Source organism: Squalius cephalus (assembly GCF_949319135.1).
Source record: "Squalius cephalus genome assembly, chromosome: 1".
In the NCBI taxonomy this organism is placed as follows: domain Eukaryota; kingdom Metazoa; phylum Chordata; class Actinopteri; order Cypriniformes; family Leuciscidae; genus Squalius; species Squalius cephalus.
In genome coordinates, this window is record NC_137122.1 from 37,591,864 (window position 1) to 37,614,776 (window position 22,913).

At 38.1% G+C, this 22,913-nt stretch overlaps 3 protein-coding genes across 6 annotated transcripts in view; all 3 read left to right on the forward strand.

The window, feature by feature from the left end:
* ighd (immunoglobulin heavy constant delta) overlaps window positions 1-22,913 on the forward strand; it is a 790,210-nt gene that overhangs the window by 351,117 nt on the left and 416,180 nt on the right. The window lies entirely within an intron of this gene.
* LOC307154331 (uncharacterized protein) overlaps window positions 1-22,913 on the forward strand; it is a 780,250-nt gene that overhangs the window by 263,862 nt on the left and 493,475 nt on the right. The gene's annotated exons all lie outside the window — the stretch shown is intronic.
* Window positions 1-22,913, forward strand: part of LOC307154345 (uncharacterized protein) — a 430,222-nt gene that overhangs the window by 99,021 nt on the left and 308,288 nt on the right. The window lies entirely within an intron of this gene.

A 22,913-nucleotide genomic window follows, 5' to 3' on the forward strand; every position in this document is an offset into this window, starting at 1 on the left:
AACAGATAGACACTCTAAGAAAATAACTTTTTAAAGGACTCAGTTCACAAACTTTCCGCTCAGCTCACCTCCGTTGTCACAGAAAACAAATCGATGAAAGAAAACATTCTGGACTTACAAGCACGCAGTATGAGAGACAATCTAGTGTTCACAGGCATCCCGGATCAAACGCTAGACGACCCCGAAAAATTAATCAAGGACTTCATGACAAAACAACTCAAACTACCAGCTGAAACTGTACAAAGCATCACCTTTCACCGTGTCCATCGCATCCATTCTCAACAAAACAACAACCGACCGCGACCTATCATCGCAAAATTTGAACATACAAACACAAAGAACTGGTTCAAAAACAAGGCAGACAACTTAAAGGTACAGCTTACGGTCTCAACGAACAATATCCAAAGGTCATCCTCGAACGTCGAAAACTCTTCCCATCCCAATCCGAAAACAGAAAATGAATGAAGGAAAACGTGCAATCATAACAGTGGACAAATTATACATAGATGGACAATTATATCGTGACAAGGACATTAGGCTACCCCCTGGCTTTTTTGAACACATCACTCTGCATTATCTCTTTACTCAGCTCCTTCATCTAACTGAGTTATGTTTTTGCAATTGCACTTAGGTCTCATCCATCCTTTTTTTTCTTCCATTTCAAATATTTCTGATTGTCCAATCATAATAGCAGGTGATTTCAACACAGTTTTAGATCCAACTACAGATAGATGTAACAACATTGACAATAAACGCATTTGGAAATCTGCAGAAACCATAAAACAGTTCATGTGGGATCTTGGTCTTGGCGATAGTTGGCGCCTCCAGCATCCGGACATTAAAGCATTCTCATTTTTTTTCACCAGTTCATCATTCATATTCTCGCATTGACTTTTTTCTCACCAGTAATTCTATTATATCCAATATTTCCGAATCAAAGATCCACCCAATAATCATTAGTGATCATGCTCCATTAACATTAAAATTAAATATAACCACTGCACATAAACCCATTTCTAGATGGCGATTTAATACCTCACTTCTACAAGACCACGATTTCAACAGCTACTTTGAAAGAGAGTGGGCTTGCTTTCTAGAGATGAATGACTCCCCGGAAACATCCCCATCTCTTCTGTGGGAAACAGGAAAGGCAGTATTAAGAGGCAAAATAATTTCATATTCCACTTACAAAAAAAAAGAAAGAGAAAGAACAACAAGATGCACTAGAACAGAAAATTAAAGAACTAGAAGACATCAACATAAATAACCCAACAGAAGAAACACAGGATATGCTAAGAAAATATAAATCGCAATTAAATAAACTAATTAATATGCATACTCAATTCCTTATTCACAGACTACGACAAGAACACTTCCATCATAGTAATAAATCTGGTAAATACCTGGCTAATCAAATCAAACACAATAAAGAAAAAACAACTATATCAGTCATTAAGGACTCAGCAGGGACACCCACCAACTCACCAGAAGAAATAAATCAAATCTTTCAAAAATTTTACAGTAAACTATATTCCCCTAAAAAGAATCCATCCCAGGATGACATAAATCTGTTTCTTAGCAATATCAACGTACCTCAACTTAACAAACAGCAAATAGATACTCTAGAATTACCTTTATCAGAACAAGAACTTTCTAATGCTCTTAAACACATGCCCAACAATAAATCACCAGGTCCTGATGGCTTCCCTGCTGAGTTCTACAAACAATTTTGGTCTATCTTATCACCACTTTTCATCCGGTTGATATGCGAATCAAAACAAAAATCAAAACTTCCAGACACCATGAACACAGCCACAATTGCACTCCTCCTCAAACCCAATAAAGATCCAACATTACCATCAAGTTATCGCCCAATCTCACTAATTAACGTAGACACTAAAATAATTGCTAAAGCTCTTTCCCATAGAATAGAAAAAATCATGCCAACTATAATCCATCCTGACCAAACCGGTTTCATTATAAGACAAGCATCAAACAATACCCGCAGACTCATAAACCTAATTCACCACTCATCAATAAACAAAAACAAATCTGTCATAGTCACTCTTGATGCAGAAAAAGCATTTGATAAAGTAAACTGGAAATTCCTGTTTTCCACATTAGAGAGGTTTGGTTTTGGGGAGTCATTCATCAACTGGGTTAAAATTCTCTACACATCACCCTCAGCCACTGTCATTACTAACGGACTAACATCACGCAGCTTCACTCTACACCGGGGAACTAGACAAGGATGCCCACTCTCTCCATCTCTATTCACCATATTCATCGAACCGCTTGCAGCAGCTGTCCGTCAAATCAACTACATCAAAGGAATTCAAACATTAAACATACACCATAAAATAAGTCTTTACGCTGATGATATATTATTATACTTACAAAACCCCCAAAAATCATTACAAGAAACAATAAAACTCATTGATACCTTTTCAAACATTTCTGAATACTCAATTAACTGGAATAAATCGGCTATACTTCCATTAAATTCCACCAGTGTGGATGTGACATCCCAAACATCACAAATCCCTTTGTACACCAATTACATCACATATTTGGGAATCAATGTTTCCGCCAAGCTGCCAGAGTTGTTTACACTCAACTATACCCCATTACTTAAAAAAATAGATGACGATCTTCAACGTTGGATGAACTTACCATTATCAATCATGGGCAGAATATCAGTAACAAAAATGTCTATACTCCCAAAAATAAACTACTTATTTTCAATGATTCCAACACAGCCCACTCGTATCTGGTTCAAATCATTAGATTCAATTATTACAAAATTATACTGGAAAAACAAGACCCCAAGAATTAAATTAACAACCCTACAGAAACCAAAATCACAAGGTGGATTAGAGGCACCACATTTTTATAATTATTTTCTGGCAAATCAACTCCAAAACATATACAAATGGATTCAACCTAACTCTTCAGAATACACATGGCAAGATATTGAACAATCAATCTGCAAAGACATTAGCATCTCAGAATTACCTTTTCACAGTCAAACAATCAAAAAACATCACTGTTTTAAAATGCCAACAATAGGAGCAACTCTGACAGCCTGGTGGAAATTCCATCAGATCACAAATTCCCCACTCATACCATGTAAATACACCCCAATTTGGAATAACCCAGATTTTTTAGCTAACAAGAAGCCACTAAACTTTCGCACATGGGCAGATAAGGGAATCACACAACTACAGCATATTATTAATAATAACAACCTGGCACCATTTTCCCATATAGCCCAGACATACAGCATTGGGAGTAATTGCTTCTTGGAATATTTACAAATCAAATCGTCAATTAAATCAAAATTACTTAACCAACCAATCAATCTAGACCTTTCCCCTCAAATCTCTGAGTTTATTAATATATCTTCCTCCAAAAAATTACTCTCCAAAATATACAAAATGATATCAAAATCAGACAACGCATTAGCTCTACCAACCACCAAATGGGAATCAGACTTATCCATTACTCCCAATGCTGATTTTTGGACTCAAATTTGCAAAAACATATACTCCATGACTAAAAATGCTAACTTACAACTCATACAGTATAAAGTACTTCACAGAACTCATCTAACTGGGCAGAAATTATTTAAAATGGGCTTCACCTCAGAGACATGTTCACATTGCACACAAAACACTCCTGACACTTATCTTCACGCCTTATGGCATTGCACTCCAATTAAAACATTTTGGGAAAAGGTTACCGACTCACTCTCCAACTTCATGGGATGTCACATCCCACTGTCTCCCTCCCTCTGCATACTAGGTGACATATCCACAATAGATATAAATAATTCAAATGGTCAATTACTATTGGTGTTCCTAACTATCGCCAAGAAAACTATCCTCATAAACTGGAAATCAAGAAATACCGTTTACATTTCATTGTGGAAAAACTTATTAACAGAATACATCTCTATTGAAGATCCTCTTTGTCTGGAGTCATTCCCCAACAACACCTTCATCAGTACTTAAACAAGAGGTGGGGTGGGGGAGAGGGGGTTAGGAAGAGATAGAAACTGTGTCTAATACTTAAATTAAATATCCAAGGGAAGGGAAAAGGGGGAGAGAGGGAGGGGGAAGGGGGAGGGGGAAGGGGAAGGGGAAGGGGAAGGAGGAGGGAGGGAAGGGGAGAAGGAAAGAGGAAAAAAAAGAAGAAAAAAAAAGAAAGAGTTTACGTACTGCTTTATTTCCCAACCTTTTTTTTTTCTTCACAGATTGAAAGAGGAAAAGAAAAAAGAAGGAAAAAATAGGAGGGGGGGGGAGGTGAGAAGGAAGAAGGGAAGAAGAAAGAAGGAAAAGAAGGGAAGGGAGAAGGAGGGGAAGGAGGAGGAGGGAGAGAGAGAGAGAAAAAAAAAAAAAAAAAAAAAGCTTCATTCAGAGGGTAAGGGTGACGGGGGCATGGCAAGCTGGGCATTGCACCGGACTGATCCATGCTGAACGTCACACCTTTTTAATGCATCACAAAGCAAATGACACACACTATGCACTTCAAGGCTGATCATATAACTTCCACCTCCTCATATAATTATTAAAGGTCCCGTTGCATGCGATTCCATGTTTCAAACTTTAGTTAGTGTGTAATGTTGCTGTTAGAGCATAAATAATATCTGTAAAATTATAAAGCTCAAAGTTCAATGCCAAGCGAGATATTTTATTTAACAGAAGTTGACTACAAAAAACGGCTCGATTGGACTACATCCCTCTACATCCTGCATTAGTGACATCACCAGAACCGTGTTTAGACTAAGCTCCGCCCACAGGAATGCTCCTTCAACTCTACTGGCTACTGCACTTCTTATAACTTAGGCTACTGTGTTTACTCAGCTCTTACGGTGATTTTCTGAAGTAAAACTGACGCTTCATCTTTTGTGTGATGTACAATAAACTTTATTAAACTCATCAGTACATGTTTGATCATCATTCAGACAGCAGACTTGTAGGCTATTAATAAATAATGGATACATAGCCTACAAGCAGATGACAAATACGTTATAATAACCGTAATTAAACTACTAAACTATACCTGTTTCATCTCTATACGCACTCTGACTCTGTAGGCATTATTGTCCGACTCGAAATGAACACCGTTAAGCCGCCTTTCCACTGCGCACGACATTCGCATTCGATTGTCGCATTTCGCCCCCTGGTGTCAGTCGCACGGAACTTTGAAATTGGTCGTGAAGCAACCGTTACCCTCGGCTATTCACAATGGTAAAATGAATGATGTTAATGAATGTAATGCATGCATGAATATATCCACACAAAACGAATGACCCTCAATACATCTAATATAAAAAACAGTCGATTTTATAGAGCTAATCAATATAAATATTGATTTAATAATGATACAAATATTTTTTCAGCCATAATTATTAATAACCGTCATTTTGCAGGAATAGCGTTTACATTAAAGTATTAAAATATTGGTAATTCTAGCTTCGCGCTCATAGTTTTGATTATAATACATCACATCCGGTCGACCGGTCGCATACGGTCTAGCCGCAGAAGTTCAGATATTTCAACGCATCCGAAGCTCAAATCGGATCCGAATTTTCCGCATACGCATATGATCGGAACTCCCCGCAGCTCCCGTACGACTCTCCATTGGAAATGAATGACTTCCGGTCCGACGTTTGTCGTTTGCAGTGGAAAGGCGGCTTTACTGAGAGTTTCTGATATTATCATCATTCCGTGAGATGAATTTTTCCTGACAGACTGAGCGCGAGCTCATGAAGCTCCGCCCCCTGGGTCGTCCAGCAGCAGCTTATTTGCATTTAAAGGGCACACACTGGAACAGCTCGTTTTTCTGAGCCCCAAAAAATGACAATTTAAACATGCTGTAAAAAATGATCTGTTGGGTATTTTGAGCTCAAACTTCACATACACACTCTGGGGACATCAGAGACTTATTTTACATCTTGTGAAAAGGGGCATATAACGGGACCTTTAATGTTGTTATTTTATTATTATTATCAATATGAGTATTATCAATATTGGTATGAGTATTATTATCAATATTATAATTATTACTATTTTCCTCTTTCAATCTTATTATTACTACTACTATTATTATTATTATTATCATTATTATTGTAATATGTGTGTATGTATGTATGTATATGTATTTATATATATATGTATGTGTATGTATATATATATATGTATATATATACTCCTTATTTTTATTTTTTTATTTTTATTTATTTTTATTTTTATTTTTGCTCTTTCCTTTTCCTATTATAGTTTTATGTATTATTGAATTTTTTTCGTTGTTGTTTTATAAATGCTCTATGACAATTGTTTAATAAATGTTTTTTTTTAATTAATGTTTAATAAATGTCTAAACATCGCGTCTTTTTTTTATTTATTTTTTTAGTCGACTAATCGTTGCGCAGGACATGACTTTGGTCGACTAAGCATTTCTTTGGTTGACTACAGCCCTATACTAGAGTGTGGTGTATCAAGGTAAATCATGCTAGAATCCTAGTAAATCATTCTAGAATGTGGTATATCATGGTAAATCATGCTAGAACATGGTAAATCATGGTAAACTATGCTAGAACAGGGTAAATCATGGTAAACCATGATAAATCATGATAAACTATGGTTAATCATGTTAGAATGTGGTATATCATGGTAAATCATGCCAGAACATGGTAAATAAAGGTAAACTAAGATAAAATCATGGTAAACTATGCTAGAACAGGGTAAATCATGGTAAACCATGATAAATCATGATAAACTATGGTAAATCATGCTAGAATGTGTTATATCATGGTAAATCATGCTAGAACATGGTCTTTTCCATCTATGATGTCAGTGGTTGTATGCTTGCTAAATAAAACTTGATGTCTTTTGATGCTTTTGTGCTTAAAAGCCTTAAAGGCCTTAACTGCTTGAACCCCGATAAATGCTGCTTGCAGCTTTAATTATTATTATTATTATTATTATTAGTCCTCTCCCTGACTTCCTAACCTCACCTCACCTCTCCATTACTATCATTAATATCATTAATATCATTACTATCATCAATATTACTTATACTTTTGTTTTCATTACTATTATTACTGTTCTGATTTGTCCTTCTGTTATCTTATTATCATTACTATCAAGTATTTATACCATTGTCATTATTCAAGTTGCTGATGTAGTAGTAGTAGCAGTTAATGTAGTAGTAGAGATTGTAGTAATAATTGTGGTTGTAGTTGTAGCAGTTACTGTAGAAGTAGAGACTAGTAGTAGTTGTGGTTGTTGAAGTAGTAGTAGCAGTTAATGTAGTAGTAGAGATTGTAGTAGTAGTTGTGGTTGTAGTAGTAGCAGTTATTGTAGAAGTAGAGACTGTAGTAGTAGTTGTGGTTGTTGAAGTAGTAGTTGCAGTTAATGTAATAGTAGAGATTGTAGTAGTAGTTGTGGTTGTAGTAGCAGCAGTTATTGTAGAAGTAGAGACTAGTAGTTGTGGTTGTTGAAGTAGTAGTTGCAGTTAATGTAATAGTAGAGATTGTAGTAGTAGTTGTGGTTGTAGTTGTAGCAGTTATTGTAGAAGTAGAGACTGTAGTAGTAGTTGTGGTTGTTGAAGTAGTAGTTGTAGTAGTAGACGTTATAGTATTTTTAGTAGTCACTCCTTACCACTGATTGATTTCTTTATATTTGTTTTATTTATATCTGTTATTTGTTTTCATATACTGACTTATACATGTTTATATATGTATGTTTATTTGTATATATATATCTTCCTTTATTTTATCTCTTGTTCTTCAAAGTATGTACTGTGACACGTCCACCCAGTTACCTTTACATGCACACATGCACGCACGCACACACACAAACGCACGCATCTGTCAGTTCCTGTCTGTATTGGTTTTGTTTTGCTTGTTTGTTTGTTTGTTTATTTGTTTTCCCTGTTTGTGATCCCAATTTATGTACATCTTGCATATTCCAATAAAAAAAAGAAAAAAAAAAGAGCTGTTTTGGCAGCATGAGAGGAAACTACATGGTATTAGGCAGGTGGTTTTAATGCTGTGGCTAATCAGTGTATATTGCAAATATTAAATCTATTGTAAACTAAACATAAATATGTCATTTTTGAAACCCTTGATGATACCCAGATTAACCTACAATAAGATGACAGAAGAGGGGTAATGAGAGAAGACCCAAACAGATATGAAGAGTTATGGAAAAAGAGCATAAAAAAAATAAAATAAAGGCAGTGGAGGATAAACAAAAGAAACTTGAGGACAATACAAAATACCGAAGGCCTCAAATTAAGTTTGTTGTTAAAATAGAAATTAGTATTTGAAACAAGAAAATCATGTTGTCCCAGTCTTTTCTGCAATACCTCTGCTTTGACAAAATACCTTCTGTTTTTATCTGTTACTGTTTTTCTCTACAGTAACCTACATTATTAATATGCGTCATTAACATTGTGTCCTTACCGATACAAACTGTCATTACTGCAGCAATGATTTATTTGAATTATTAATCAGAGTTTTGTTTGCAAAAATTATTTTAACACTTCAGTAGAAATGATTTACACATTAAAATGATAATATTCATCATAAAAAGCTAAATGTTTTATCTTTGGCATGTATGATGTAACAGTGATGGTGGCTGCCCTAAACTTAAATTATTATTTTTTTACGGAAAATTCGGGCGCCAGACAGTTTTCTAAAACTGACAAAAATCAAACAACCCAGGATAGCAAAAGAAAACCACTGATTACACACAAAAACAAGTTTCAATTGAACTGTAATTTATTACATAATGTCCATAAACATTATTTTTTAAAAAAGTACTTATTTCGAAAAAACAAAAACAACCAAAAAATAAACCAAATAAATAAATAAACAACCAAAATAAATAAATAGATACAGTAGCTATAGTTCTTAACGTAACAGTTACATTTCACAGTTCAAAATCAGTGTTCACACAATCACATAAACGCTATAAACGAAATCCCAGGTCATACTGGTCACACTCTAGCTGGGCGTCAACACTGGCAGATTCGTGTGTCCATATTCACGCCAAATAATTTTGGCGGACGGAATCGCAAACTGGAGAGTGTAGTTGGACCTCGCCTGGCTCCAGGAAGGAAGTTTAACGGCCTTGGACTCGTTTGAGAGTGAACCGCTCACCAACAACAGCCGATCTTTAAGGTGCGTCGCTATCGAATCGCCAGACACCACGTCGCATCAGACAGCGTGCGCGGGAAGCCTCAGTTCAAACAAACGCCGTCTTCCACTCCACCAGGGACGTGCAGTCAGGGTAGGCAGGGTAGGCAGTGCCTCACCAAAGGAAATGTTGACATTACATTTATTAATTCCAAGAACTTTATTAATTCACCACATTATTAATTGCATTTATTTTATTCCAAATATAAATTTTTGTAACAAAAATGTTCAGGAATACACACATAATATACTAATTTTGCCATTGTTTGCTCCTAAAACCATTGTTTCATGCAGGAAATTCAAAGCCATATGGCCATTGAGGCAGAGGTTAGCAGTGCCTCTTTGGTCCATAGAACGTAGTTTACGTAGGTTTGCGCATGCGCAGTCAGTTCTCATGCTGTCTTGAATGATCAACATTGAGGCAGAGACCGAGCTTGCTTCATGTCACGTGACCCACTTGCTCTCGGGCTTGGCAACCGACGTCACTGCGCAGTGCATTCTGGGACGTAAACAAGAGTGCGCCGCCATTTTGTGAGGCCACATCGGGCGAGATTTAAAACAATCACTTACTACACGAAACAATGTTGAAAAGTCGATTAAAAGAACGAAATGTACTATACAGAGACAAACTTCTACCTGACGCAAGAAAACGGTACATGGAAAAGATGTCATTGATCGGAAATATGGATCCGTATGAGGTGCCTGCAAGAGAATATACTAGAGACCCCGACGATTTACCTCCTCTGACATTTCCAGATATTTTTGTTTATTTAGTCTGTGGTGTGAGTGCTTATTCCGAGGCTCAGTTTCATAATTATAAATCTATGGAAGCCCACGTTCAGTTCACAAATGGCTGGGTTCATGACTTGGAAGCCTACAAACCGCCGAGTTGTGAAAACACTGTTGTTCGTACAAAGGTGCGTATCATCTTGCTTACCTAGTTGTGATTAGTAAAACTCCTGACTACCTACTATAGTGTTTTGTCCTCTGTAGAGGACATTATGTTTTAGCGATTTCTCTGAGACATTACATGTCCTGTACAGAGCACATTCAGGGCTTTTCAGAGATAAGTTACCAAATGATTGTATGTTTCACCATGACAACTGCGTGTCGGTGTGTGCGCGTAGCGCAGTTTGTAGGAATAAGCTGTTTTTGTACTTTAAAGCTGTACTGCTGACACAATGTTTTCTGACTGTAGCCTATTCAAATCCTGGTGCGCCGTCACCAGACCAATAGTGTGTGTGTGTGGCTGTCTGTGCGCGTTTGCGCATTTTGAAGGAGTGACTAAGCTGGTTGTCGGTTCGCTGACACCGTGCCGCCTCCCTCTCTTACTGTGTCCCGCACAAAACATTTGTTTGTTGTATAAGTCATAAGATAGATGTGTCCATTAATTTGATTATTAGATTTGATTGTGCATTAGCCTCACATATGACTGACTTTGCTGTATGCAGGCAGCGATGTGATGATGCCTGATATTGAACTTGGGTTGCTGAATGAATATATAAACGTATATGCCACATTGATAGGTCACAGCCTACCCATGACAAGATTTCACCGCACGTTACTGCACTCCACACTTCACTTTACTTCTCACGAATCGAAACATACCCCGGTGACGTGTCCTCCTTCCACCTGACTAAATAGGCCTCACCTCCATTTCCCTTTCCGCCATTAATTACTCACTCCACCCTTTCCGTTAAAAGTGAAAGTGAAAGTAAACGTAAACATGGCCATATAGTTTACTGCACTGTCACACTCTCTCTCCCCCCCCCTGAAAGAAAACAACCCATGGTTGTTTATTTTGGGAGTGTTAAAATCCCAGAAACTCCTCTTCTTCATCAGAGTTGTCTTGGAATATTTTTAGGAGTTTTTCCTTACTTTGGGACTCTAATTCTTCGGCTGTCGGGTAGCACATTTTCATATTGCACACATGGGTTGTTCGGACATCTTCTCCAGTAGTCTCCAGTGCAACTCGGTAATTCAGTGGACCCAGCTGTTTTATTACACGGAAAGGACCTTTCCATTTACTTGCTAGTTTAGCAGTGAATTTAGCTTTTGCACTAGATTGTGGAAAGTTCCTTATCCACACACGATCTTCTTCTTTAAATGTTAGTTCTCGTCTGTGTTTGTTGTAATTTCTTGTTTGTCTAACATGAGCTTTTTTGCTGTTTTCCATAGCTTTGGATTGAAGCTGGGTTAAACAATGAACAACATCGTATGCTGGCACATCAGGATTGAGATTTTTACCTCGGAGAAGTTTGTCCATTGGACTCTGTAGCTTTCTTCCCAGTTGCAGTTCCGCTGGAGTCATCCCTATGGTCTCTTGGACAGCAGAATTGATGGCAAATCTGAACTCTGATAAATATTGATCCCACTTGTTGTGATTTTCATCTAGGTATGCCGCTATCATGTATTTAAGTGTGCAATTGACTCTCTCAGTCATGTTGGTCTGAGGATGGTATGCAGTTGTCAGTTTAGGAGTTACCTTCCATTTTTCGCAGACATCCTTAAATACAGACGACACAAATTGTGTACCCCTATCAGACAGCAGGAAATCAGGCACACCCCATCTGGTCAGAATCTCCTTCCTGAAAATGGCAACAACTGTTTGTGCATTGGCATTTCGCATGGGGAACTAGAGCCCTGCATTTCAGCCCGAGCCCGACGGGCCCCGACTTTTTTACGCCCCTAGGGCCGGGCTTCGGGCCAATTTTCACGTCATAGTTAAAATGCGGGCCGGGCCTCGGGCCTTTTTTGGGTTATCCTGCTTTTTATATTTTTAGACATTAATTATAAAAAAAAATATGAGAAGTTGACGTTGACGATAGAAAAACAAACATAGAAAGACATTTCGTAACCTCATAACTTATGGCGTTTTTTTCCTGTCAAATGTCGAGAGCGCATTATTGTAGCGTGAAAGTAGGCTACATTAATATAATGCGCGAGCGCGAATCTCTCTGCTCGCACACGGAATATAATGTGCCGAGCGCGAATCTCTCTGCTCGCGCGCGGGAACTGGACGTGCCCTGCACTTAAAACGTGTTTTAAATACTGGCCATTATAGCCATCAGCTAATCTTAAAATTACACTGACATATGACTGACATGACAGTCTGTCTCATGCACGCACACAGAAGGTTTCCCGTCAGCGCGACCCACGATTCACCTCATGTGCAAATAATGGAGAATATTAAGAGAAAAATCGCGTGCGTGAGAAGAATTCGTGATAGAAGAAAGGAGGACTGGGTTAAAACCTTCCACTGTGGATGCTTAGCTATTCTTTTTCTCCACGATGCTCTGTTAGAGACTGTTCTAACTTTTCGTTTGATTGGACTTTATTTTCGTTTAACTGTTGGAAACCTCTGATGTTTTTCGTTTGATTGGACTTTGTTTTCGTTTAACTGTTGGAAACCACTGGAAAAAAAGAATGGCCATGTTCTGTGGTGCATTTTTGAGGTAAGATAATCTGCAAGTTTGTTTTTAATTTATTTAATTTAATAGGCTATTGCTCATTTCGTTTGCGAGCGCTGTTGCGAGCAGCCTGAGCCTGCCTCAGTATTTCAAAAAAAATTTTTACTCACTGTGGTTTAATAAATAAACATTTATTAAACTAACTGTCTGTGTGATATGCTTGAAGTTTTTTATATCTATTGATTTTATTGTAGACAAGTAAAGTATTATAGCATTGATTTGAGAGGCTCAATTGATCAAACATGTTTTACTTGCTGTCGGCTCGGTTTGCTTGGTCGTCATTTTAAAAAAAAAATGCTCCAAACATTTGTCTAAATTAACCTAATAAAGAAATGAAAAGAAACATTAATTTACATAACTAACAAAGAAACATAACTAACAAAACTGAGCTATTTTAATGGCTGCAAATAGGGCAGGCTGCCGCTGTGTAATGAAAAAAAAAAAAAAAAAAAAAAAAAAAGGGGCTCGGGTCGGGCTCGGGCTGATAATTCTGATGAGCTGTCGGACACGGGTCGGGCTAGGGCCTGAGCGTCTCGGGCCAGGGCCGGGCTCGGGCCTAAATTTGAGGCCCGTGCAGGGCTCTATGGGGAACATCTCAACCCATCGAGTGAAGTAGTCGATAAAGACTAAGAGATATGCATTTCAGCTGGAACTACACGGCAAAGGCCCCATTATGTCCACACCCAACATTTCATTGGGGTGAGTGACAGTGGTGTGTTGCATTTTGCCAGCAGGTTTTTGATTGTCACTCTTAAGTTGTTGACACATCTCTTTACCCATTTCTTGACATCATTCCACATTCCTGGCCAGAAAGCCACTTCTTGAATTCTCTTATAGGTCTTGAATATTCCTCCATGGCCACTCAAGGGGCTAGCATGATAATGCTGAAGTGCCTGTTGAATGAGGCTACTAGGAACACAAACACGATAATGCAGCTGGTTGTCAGCCAGGTGAGCTTTACGGTAAAGCTTGTCTTCCAGTACTTCATATTGTTCTTTCAGGTTGTCATCACCTTCTGCCATGGTCTGCAATATTTTCATGATTACGATGTCTTTATGTTGTTCTTCCCAGATCTTATCCAGAGAGATTGGGAGATCCTCTGACTCCTTGTGGCTGGCATACAAGTTGCAACTCACACTGATGGGGATTCGAGAGAGAGCGTCAGGTGCCACATTTAGCTTTCCCTTCCGGTATTCAACAATGAAATCGAATCTTTGCAGTCGTAGGGCCCATCTGATTAAACGACTTGAGGTCTTGGTGGACCCCATCACCCATTGCAGTGCAGAGTGGTCTGTAACAACAGTAAACAACTTGTGTTCCAGATAATGCTGCCACTTCTCCAGAGCCCAAACTACTGCCAAGCATTCTTTTTCCGTTGCAGAATAATTCACTTCAGCTTTGTTCAAAGCTCTGCTAGCATAAGCTATGACTTCCTCTTTCCCATGGTCCCTCTGTGTCAGCACAGCGCCCAGACCGGTCTCACTAGCATCTGTGTAGACAATGAAGGGGTGCTGTAAATTTGGGTGTCCCAGAATGGGAGGTGTCATCAAGCTTATTTTCAACTGCTCAAAAGCCTGCTGACATTGCGGCGTCCACTGGAAAACTCTGTCCTTCTTCTTCAGGGCATTGAGGGGTTCAGCGATCTGGGAAAAGAATGGGACAAACCGGTGGTACCATCCGGCTAAACCAAGGAATCGCTGGACCTCCTTGAGGTTTCTTGGAATTGGGTAAGAACGAATAACCTCAACTTTGCTGGAATCAGCGAAGATGCCTTGAATACTCACGACATGGCCTAGGAACGCTAGTTCCTGCAGACAGAATTTGCTTTTTTTAAGGTTGATAGTCAGGCCTGCTTTTTTCAGCTTGTATAAGACACTCTGGATGTCAATGAAGTGCTGTTCAATGGTTGGGGAATAGATGATAATGTCATCTATGTACACAAAGCAATTGTGACCACGTAGTTCACCCAAAACCGTTTCCATTAACCTTTGGAAGGTAGCTGGGGCATTTTTCAATCCAAATGGCATAACATTAAACTGAAATAACCCAAATGGTGTAATAAATGCTGTCTTCGCTGTACTTTCAGGGTCCATGGTCTCCTGCCAGTAACCGCTATTCAGATCAATGGTTGAAAAAATAGCAGCTCCAGAAAGAGATTCCAATATCTCTGCGATGTTTGGCAGTGGGTATGCGTCACTTTCCGTAACAGCATTTACCTTACGGTAATCTACACAAAACCGGAGACTCCCATCTTTTTTTGGGACAAGGACGACAGGTGAGGACCAACCTGAATGAGAAGGTTTCACAATGCCTGCACTCAACATTTCTTCCAGTTGTTTCTCCACAACAGCTTGTTTGCAGGGGACATGCGATAGGGTCGTTGTTTTATTGGTACTTGTTGGGTGAGGTAAATACGATGTTGGAGAACATCAGTGCGACCTGGTCTGAGCGCACATACCTCTGGATTGGCCTCCAGGACTTGACGTAGCTGGCATTTTCCATCAGCCGGTAAGTGGGCTCCATTCACTGCACTGTCAATAAAGTTTTTGATGTCCATGTCATCTGTGATGAATGTAAATTTGGGTTGAGGGGGAGGAATTGAACTCAAGAGAGAGATACTCTGGTTGGTATTACCTTGTTGCTTTCCTTTTCTGGGTCTGTTCTCAGGTACACTTGCACAGCCTGGTTGGAATGGGTGTTCCACGTCAGGAGTAGATTTGAAGGTATACTTTTTGTCGATTACACTTATTTGTAAACCACTAAAGAAGATGAAATCCAGGCCCAGGACTACTGAATATGACAGAGCTTTGGGTGCTAGAACTGCAGCTGGTATGGTGAATACTTTGTCATGAATATTAATTGAGACATTCAGCCATCCAAGAGGAACCTCTGCTTCACCGTTAGCAAGATACAAAGGTCCAAGTGTCCAGGGTTGGAGATCATGGGGTGATTGAGCAATGTTCTTCCAGAGAAACTCATGGATAAGGGTATAGCTTGCACCTGTGTCCACAATGGCTTTTCCCTTCCATGAGCCAACACTAACAGGCACAATTAACTGTTGAGGCACGCTGACAGGATTGATAGGAGTAGATGATGTACTTCTAGCTGTAATGGTGGAAATGGGTTTACCTGGGGGTGTTTGAGAATTCTTCATAGTTGTTGAAGACACTGAATTGTTGGAAGGTTGGCCAGGTGGCTTGGGTGACTGGAAATTCCGTTTGTTACTAGGTGGCGGATAACCTGAAGACGGGGTTGATTGAGCTGGAGAAGTAAAGTGAGGGCATGTACCTGGTGCGTGAAGTCCTCTACATCGCCAACATTGTACAGCAGGTTGGACAGGAGTCATCCCTCTGGGTGATGCGACAACAGTTTTGGAACCAGCTTTGCTGTCACACTGCTTCTGTTGTTCATGGTCTTTCTCCAGTTGGTGACCCAGTCGAACCAACTCTTCCACGGTGGTTACATGGCTACGAAGATGACAAGCGAGGTAAGGTTTTATGTTTTTAAGGATCATCTTAACTATGTCTGCTTCAGTTAAACTTGGTTTCCATCTTTTACAGAGAGCTCTGTAGGTGAAAGCAAAATCCCTAATGGACTCCTTTTCACCTTGAATCCGATGGCGGACACGTTCAGCCAACTCATCTTCATAGTCCTCAGCTAGAAAAGCAGCAAGAAAAACAGACTGAAACTCACTCCATGTTGTGACAGATGATCTTGTAACTTCCCACCAGTCACGCGCAGTGCCATATAAAACTGTCCTGAAGGTGGCCAAGATGTCAGCGTCCATTAGAGGATGTACAGCAAGAAAGTCTTGACATCGTGTTATGTACAACAAAGGATCTGGGTCATCAGCTGGCCTTCCAAATGCGGGAAATGTTAGCTTGATGTGGTCAGTTTTAACAGCAGTAGCAGGGGCTGCTGGATGAGTCACTTGTGATGGTGATTGAGATAAGGGGTTATGAAGAGAAATACTTTTCCCACTCAGGTCAGTTATTCTTTTTTCTTGACTCTCAAACTTTGCTTCCATTTTAGTTTGCAGTTCTTTCATGTTTGTGGACAATTTGTCAGTGAGTAATGTCAATTGACTACTTTTTTCCAGCAGTTGATTAGAATCCTTCTGAAAGTGCTGTTGAACTGATTGAATGTCCTGTTGAATCTCAGACTGCAACTGTTGCACCATGAAGCGCACTTCTCCCACTAAGGTATTCTCTACCTTTTGGAGTTCCTGAGCCATCATCATTTTCATAGCTTTAATTGTTTGATCAGACTCATTTTCAGCTTGCTGCTTGTTTGCAGATAATGTAGTGGAGAGTTGTTGCTTGATTTCGTCCATCTTTCCAGCGAGTTTAGTGATCTGGCTCTCATGGCTGGACGAGTTGGACTTGAGTTCATTAGTGAGTTCAGTTACAGCTTTCTCTTGTTTGGTCATGAAATCATGCAACTGGTCCCAGTTACCTTGTGCTCGTGCAGTGAGTTGACCAATCTCTCTTCCAGGTGTTGGGAGAGTTCTAGGCAGGTCATACTGTACCCCTGAAGATGAAGAAGGTGGTGGTGAAGCAGCGGCTGGAGATGATGTCCCAGGTGATGGAGTGCATAATTGCATGGGTTCTGGAGGTCTTGGTTCCCGTGGGAAAGGTTGATTTGGAGTGCTGCCACCTAAAGGTGTGGACACAAACAGCACATGTGGTCCTGGCTGCACAATGCGACTGAACTGGGTGGGCGTGTGGCAGAAAGTTGGAGCATAGGATTCCTGAGGAGCTGGACGGTACACAGGTGTCCAATTAGGGGTGGCCACATCCGGAGCCTCCATTTCGACAAAGGTTGAGTGTGGGGAAGGGTGCTCTGCCATGATTATGTAAAGGAAATATGATATCAATAAATGATGCAATAAAAGTGTTGCAAATCAGTATTGTGTATGTCAGTTAATTCATATAATTTACATTGCCTTTTAATTGTACAAATGTAGTTCACATTTCACACAGTTCACAACATTAAAGGAGAAGTTCACTTTTAAAATGAAAATTCTGTCATCATATACTCACCCTCATGTTGTTTCAAAGCTGTATGAATTTCTTTCTTCTGCTGAACAGAAAGGAAGATATTTAGAAGAATATCAGTAACCAGACAGTTTTTGGGTCCCATTGACTTCCATAGTATATTTTTTTTCCTACTATGGAAGTCAATGGGACCCAAAAACTGTCTGGTTACTGATATTCTTCTAAATATCTTCCTTTCTGTTCAGCAGAAGAAAGAAATTCATACAGCTTTGAAACAACATGAGGGTGAGTATATGATGACAGAATTTTCATTTTAAAAGTGAACTTCTCCTTTAAGCAAGCGTCTCAAAACAATTGTCCAAAAAGTCAATCAAAAAAAAAAAAATTTTTTGGAAAGCATAAATCAGGGTAATTAGTCACAGATCACCAATCACGTCGAGGTCACCAATTACACAATAAATCCTCAATGCAGTCACATAATAGGTTTCAATTAAAGTTGCTCTTCATAACGATTTCATAAAAAATGTGTGGCAACCAAGAAAATTCAGTTAACAGGAAGTTCAAAATTCCCAGGTTTGAGAAAAAAAAAAATTAACAGGTGTAGCAAAAAGGATTCCCACACTTAAGTTCCAAAATTCAAAACTTCCCAATTATGTAAATACAAAAAGAAAATAACAATTCAAGTAATGAAAAAAAATTAAATTCAAAAAGTCAATGCAAAGTCACATTCACAAGTAGTCACGTATTCACACTCAATTGTGTTCAAGTCCCTGTTCGGGCGCCACTCTGTAACAGTGGTGGTGGCTGCCCTAAACTTAAATTATTATTTTTTAACGGAAAATTCGGGCGCCAGACAGTTTTCTAAAACTGACAAAAATCAAACAACCCAGGATAGCAAAAGAAAACCACTGATTACACACAAAAACAAGTATTTCAAAACAAGTTTCAATTGAACTGTAATTTATTACATAATGTCCATAAACATTATTTAAAAAAAAAGTACTTATTTCGAAAAAACAAAAACAACCAAAAAAACAGTATAAATAAATAGATAGCTATAGTTCTTAACGTAACACTTAAATTTCACAGTTCAAAATCAGTGTTCACACAATCACATAAACGCTATAAACGAAATCCCAGGTCATACTGGTCACACTCTAGCTGGGCGTCAACACTGGCAGATTCGTGTGTCCATATTCACGCCAAACAATTCTGGCGGACGGAATCGCAAACTGGAGAGTGTAGTTGGACCTTGGACTCGTTTGAGAGTGAACCGCTCACCAACAACAGCCGATCTTTAAGGTGCGTCGTTATGGAATCGCCAGACTCCACGTCGCATCAGACAGCGTGCGCGGGAAGCCTCAGTTCAAACAAACGCCGTCTTCCACTCCACATGGTAACCATTACTTAACTCTCCTTCTCACGAATCGAAACATACCCCGGTGACGTGTCCTCCTTCCACCTGACTAAATAGGCCTCACCTCCATTTCCCTTTCCGCCATTAATTACTCACTCCACCCTTTCCGTTAAAAGTGAAAGTGAAAGTAAACGTAAACATGGCCGTATAGTTTACTGCACTGTCACAATGAAAGCAATTGATATCTAAGGTTAACATCAACATTTTCCACGGCATAAAGAAAATCATAAAACCCCCTAATTTTAAATTACTTTTTAATATTAGTTTTTACAAAAATTGACAAATCTTGAAAGTAACTATGTAAATATATACATTTTTATAGAAATTAAAAAAGAAAAGTGTTTAAATGTAACGTTATTGTAATGTTGCGGTAAGGACATTTTGTAAAAAGAAGAGATGAAAACCATAAAAAATAAATATGTTCCAGATTAAAATCTTAATGACTACATTCAATTTGGGGTACATCTTTTAATGTACTATGGACCGTGATGGTTAAAATTGAAATTCAAAGGGTTTTATTATTTTAAATTTGGTAGAGTCAAAAGTGCCCATAGTTGCAGAAACACCCATTATATATCATATAGTGCACTATAGCAGCAGAGCTCCACAAGAGGGAGTTATTTACTTAAAAATGAAACATGACCTTTTTCTGAAGATTGTTATCAAAAAAATATTTTATTACATTGTCACATTCATTCTGAAAAACAATCAAAAACCAGCATACTGACATCTTTAAATTACACACAAACCTAAATTTGAGTCCACAATAAACAATTCTGGACTAAGTAACTCCTCCTCTCATAAATAATAATCATATGAAGGCATGTGAAAGCAGACTATGCAAATGTGCTATTTTACCTCTATATAACACACAAATCCAGCTCACTGTTCACTGTCCAGTGAAATAATATGAGCAGCATTTACATATAGCAAAAGTTTCGACAATGGTGTCAAGGAGCATTTGCCATTTCATCTTTATGGTGATTGTATCTCAACAAGGTAATTTTGACATTTGTGTTATTCTAGCAAACAGCACTTTGATTGATAGAAGCTTACTGTTAATATGATTTATGTCTTTTATGCCACAGGTATCAGTGGTGATGAAATTCGATTAGATCAGTCCTCTGCTGTGATAAAGAGACCAGGAGAAACAGTGAAGATCTCCTGTAAAATATCTGGTTTTACAATGACAGAGCACTACATGCACTGGATAAGGCAGAAGCCAGGGAAAGCTCTGGAGTGGATTGGGAGAGTAAACACTGGCAGTAGTTCTAGCTCTGATTATCTTATTTACACAGACTCTGTGAAAAATCACTTCACCATGAGTGAGGATGTGTCTCAAAGTACACAGTATCTTGAAGCCAAGAGTCTGAGAGAAGAGGACACTGCTATTTATTACTGTGCTCGAGAGTCACAGTGACTCCATCTGTTGAAGCAGCTCTACAATAACAACAGAAAGAAAATACCAGCTATGATTCATATTTTAGCTATTATTATATTCTCTCTGGTTTTTGAATTCAGATGCTTTCTTGTTTATATCTGAAATCCAGTCATCATTTTCACGGCATTGAAAGGACAGAGTTTACTGATAATGGAGATTGCAGTTTTTGATCTTTATACTCCCATTTATATTTACTTGTTTCATTTCTAGAATTTGATACAATATTGTCTATGTAACTCCAGGCTAAAAAGTGATTCGTTTGTTCAAATGTACAGTACTCTTGCTTTAATTCCTGTAGTGATGCTAAAACATAAGCAAAGCCACAGATCCGTCAGTGCCAGCAAGTGCTCAGTAACAACCACCACTGTCAGTCACATCCTGAAATGACAAAACATCTCACTCTGTCCTCCTCACTGACCTCATTTAGCCAGGCCCTCATCAGGATATCACACAAGCACCAGTCCTCCAGCAACATCATAGACCTACAGTACGAGGTAGTTGAGCAATAACTTGAGTGACGTGAAAGGTATTTCCAGGTCTGTGACATTCATGACACCTGCAGTGTTTAATGAGCTTTGATGACTGCAGATCTGAAAACATTTGACCATTAAAAAGAACAGCTGAACATCAGTTCACAAATAAAATATACATGATGAAATTTGTGAATGCGTTCTTATAGTTATTTTTTGAATAAATTTAAAAATGCTTAAAAGCACTAACTTGATGAGAGATATACTTAATTTTAATAAACAGAATAATAAACATTCAATTGTTTTCTTAATATTGTAAGTAAATTTTCTTTAACATGAAAAATGTCAATATTAAGTGTAAACATGAATTTACATAAAAACAGTAAGAGATTTTGCCTCATTTCAGAACACCACTGCACACCACTGACCCAAACCATCATCTTTACGTTACTTGCTGACTGCTACCACTATTACTGTTATGATTTCCCAGAAAATCAAACAGAAACATTATAATTACAGTTTCAATATCACATTACCATTATTAGACAAAATGAGAAAAACACAAATACTAAAACTGTGATGATATGTAAACAAACCTTTATAAATACAAATAATTTTGTAGGAAACCTATTTATAACTGCTATAAATCTGTGCTGTAAATTTAATCAGTACTTAAGTTGCACTGCAGCTAATTATCATCTTATTCTTTTTATTTGACAGTTTTGGGGTGATAATGGATAATATATGTTACTCTATAGAGAAACTATTTTTCTGGATATTGCGGTCATCGTATTATTCTATTTCATTTATTATTAATTTTCATTATTATCACATTCATTTTCCATGTTTTTCTTTGACCTCTTGAAGAATCAGTCATTCTGTCTGGTTTCTCAATTAGCAGCTATCAGTGCTCAATTTAATCTTGCATCACACCAATATGAATTAAGAATGCACATTTTAAAAGATATGCAAGATAAAAAATTTAAAACCTTTCCAAAAACAATGGCATAAAGCCCGTCATATGAAAATGTCATATGAAAATAAACTATACTGACCAAATAAATAAATAAATAAATAACAGAGAAAATCTACAAAAAGATTATTGGGGGGAAATATGCTGAAGGGTTGACTCACACTCTGTTCATAGGTCAATTTAAACTATTTAGTCTAGTCACTAAATCATTTTTGAGTCTTACATTTTTTTACACCTCTTTTACTCAACATTCAAATTAAACTTTCCCTCCCTCTTATGATTGGCATAGACTTATTCATCTCTGTGTTTCATGTGATCTTCAATATTTCAGCTTAACCTCTAAGAAATCATGTTCTGTATATTTTTTGATACTGGCAGCTTCATCCTGTGAGTTTTCTTTGTTATTATAACTACTGTTAAGGACACTGATTGCAAAAAATATGATAATAAAAGATAAGAGTAGCACAAGGTTTAAAACACAGTACAAAACATACGGAGAGTATTAGCCATGTTTGTGATACATGTGGTTAAAACAATGTATTTTAAAGCCCACCGGCAACTATAGTTGCCGCAGTGCATAGTTGTTATTTTCCTTTTATAAGTATTTTTCTAGAGGTTGTCCATGTTTTATTTCTCAATGGCATGCAAGCAAACAACCAAATAAATGATTTCAAGAAAAAAAAAAAAAGGTATTCACTTCCTCCCTGTCATATGAGGCTGTCAACTTCCTACCCCTACTTCCAGGAAGCATAGCGAAGGCAAACCCTCCCAAAGAAAGGTAATTTTCATGTTACTAATAAGTATTTTTTGTTGACATATATCTACATAATCATGAAGGTCTCTAGAATCATCCAAACAAAACAAATCTTACAAGAGATATGAAAGCTTTAGCATAAGTTCTGCCGGGAAGACTCAATTACTACGTCACCTATTGCCT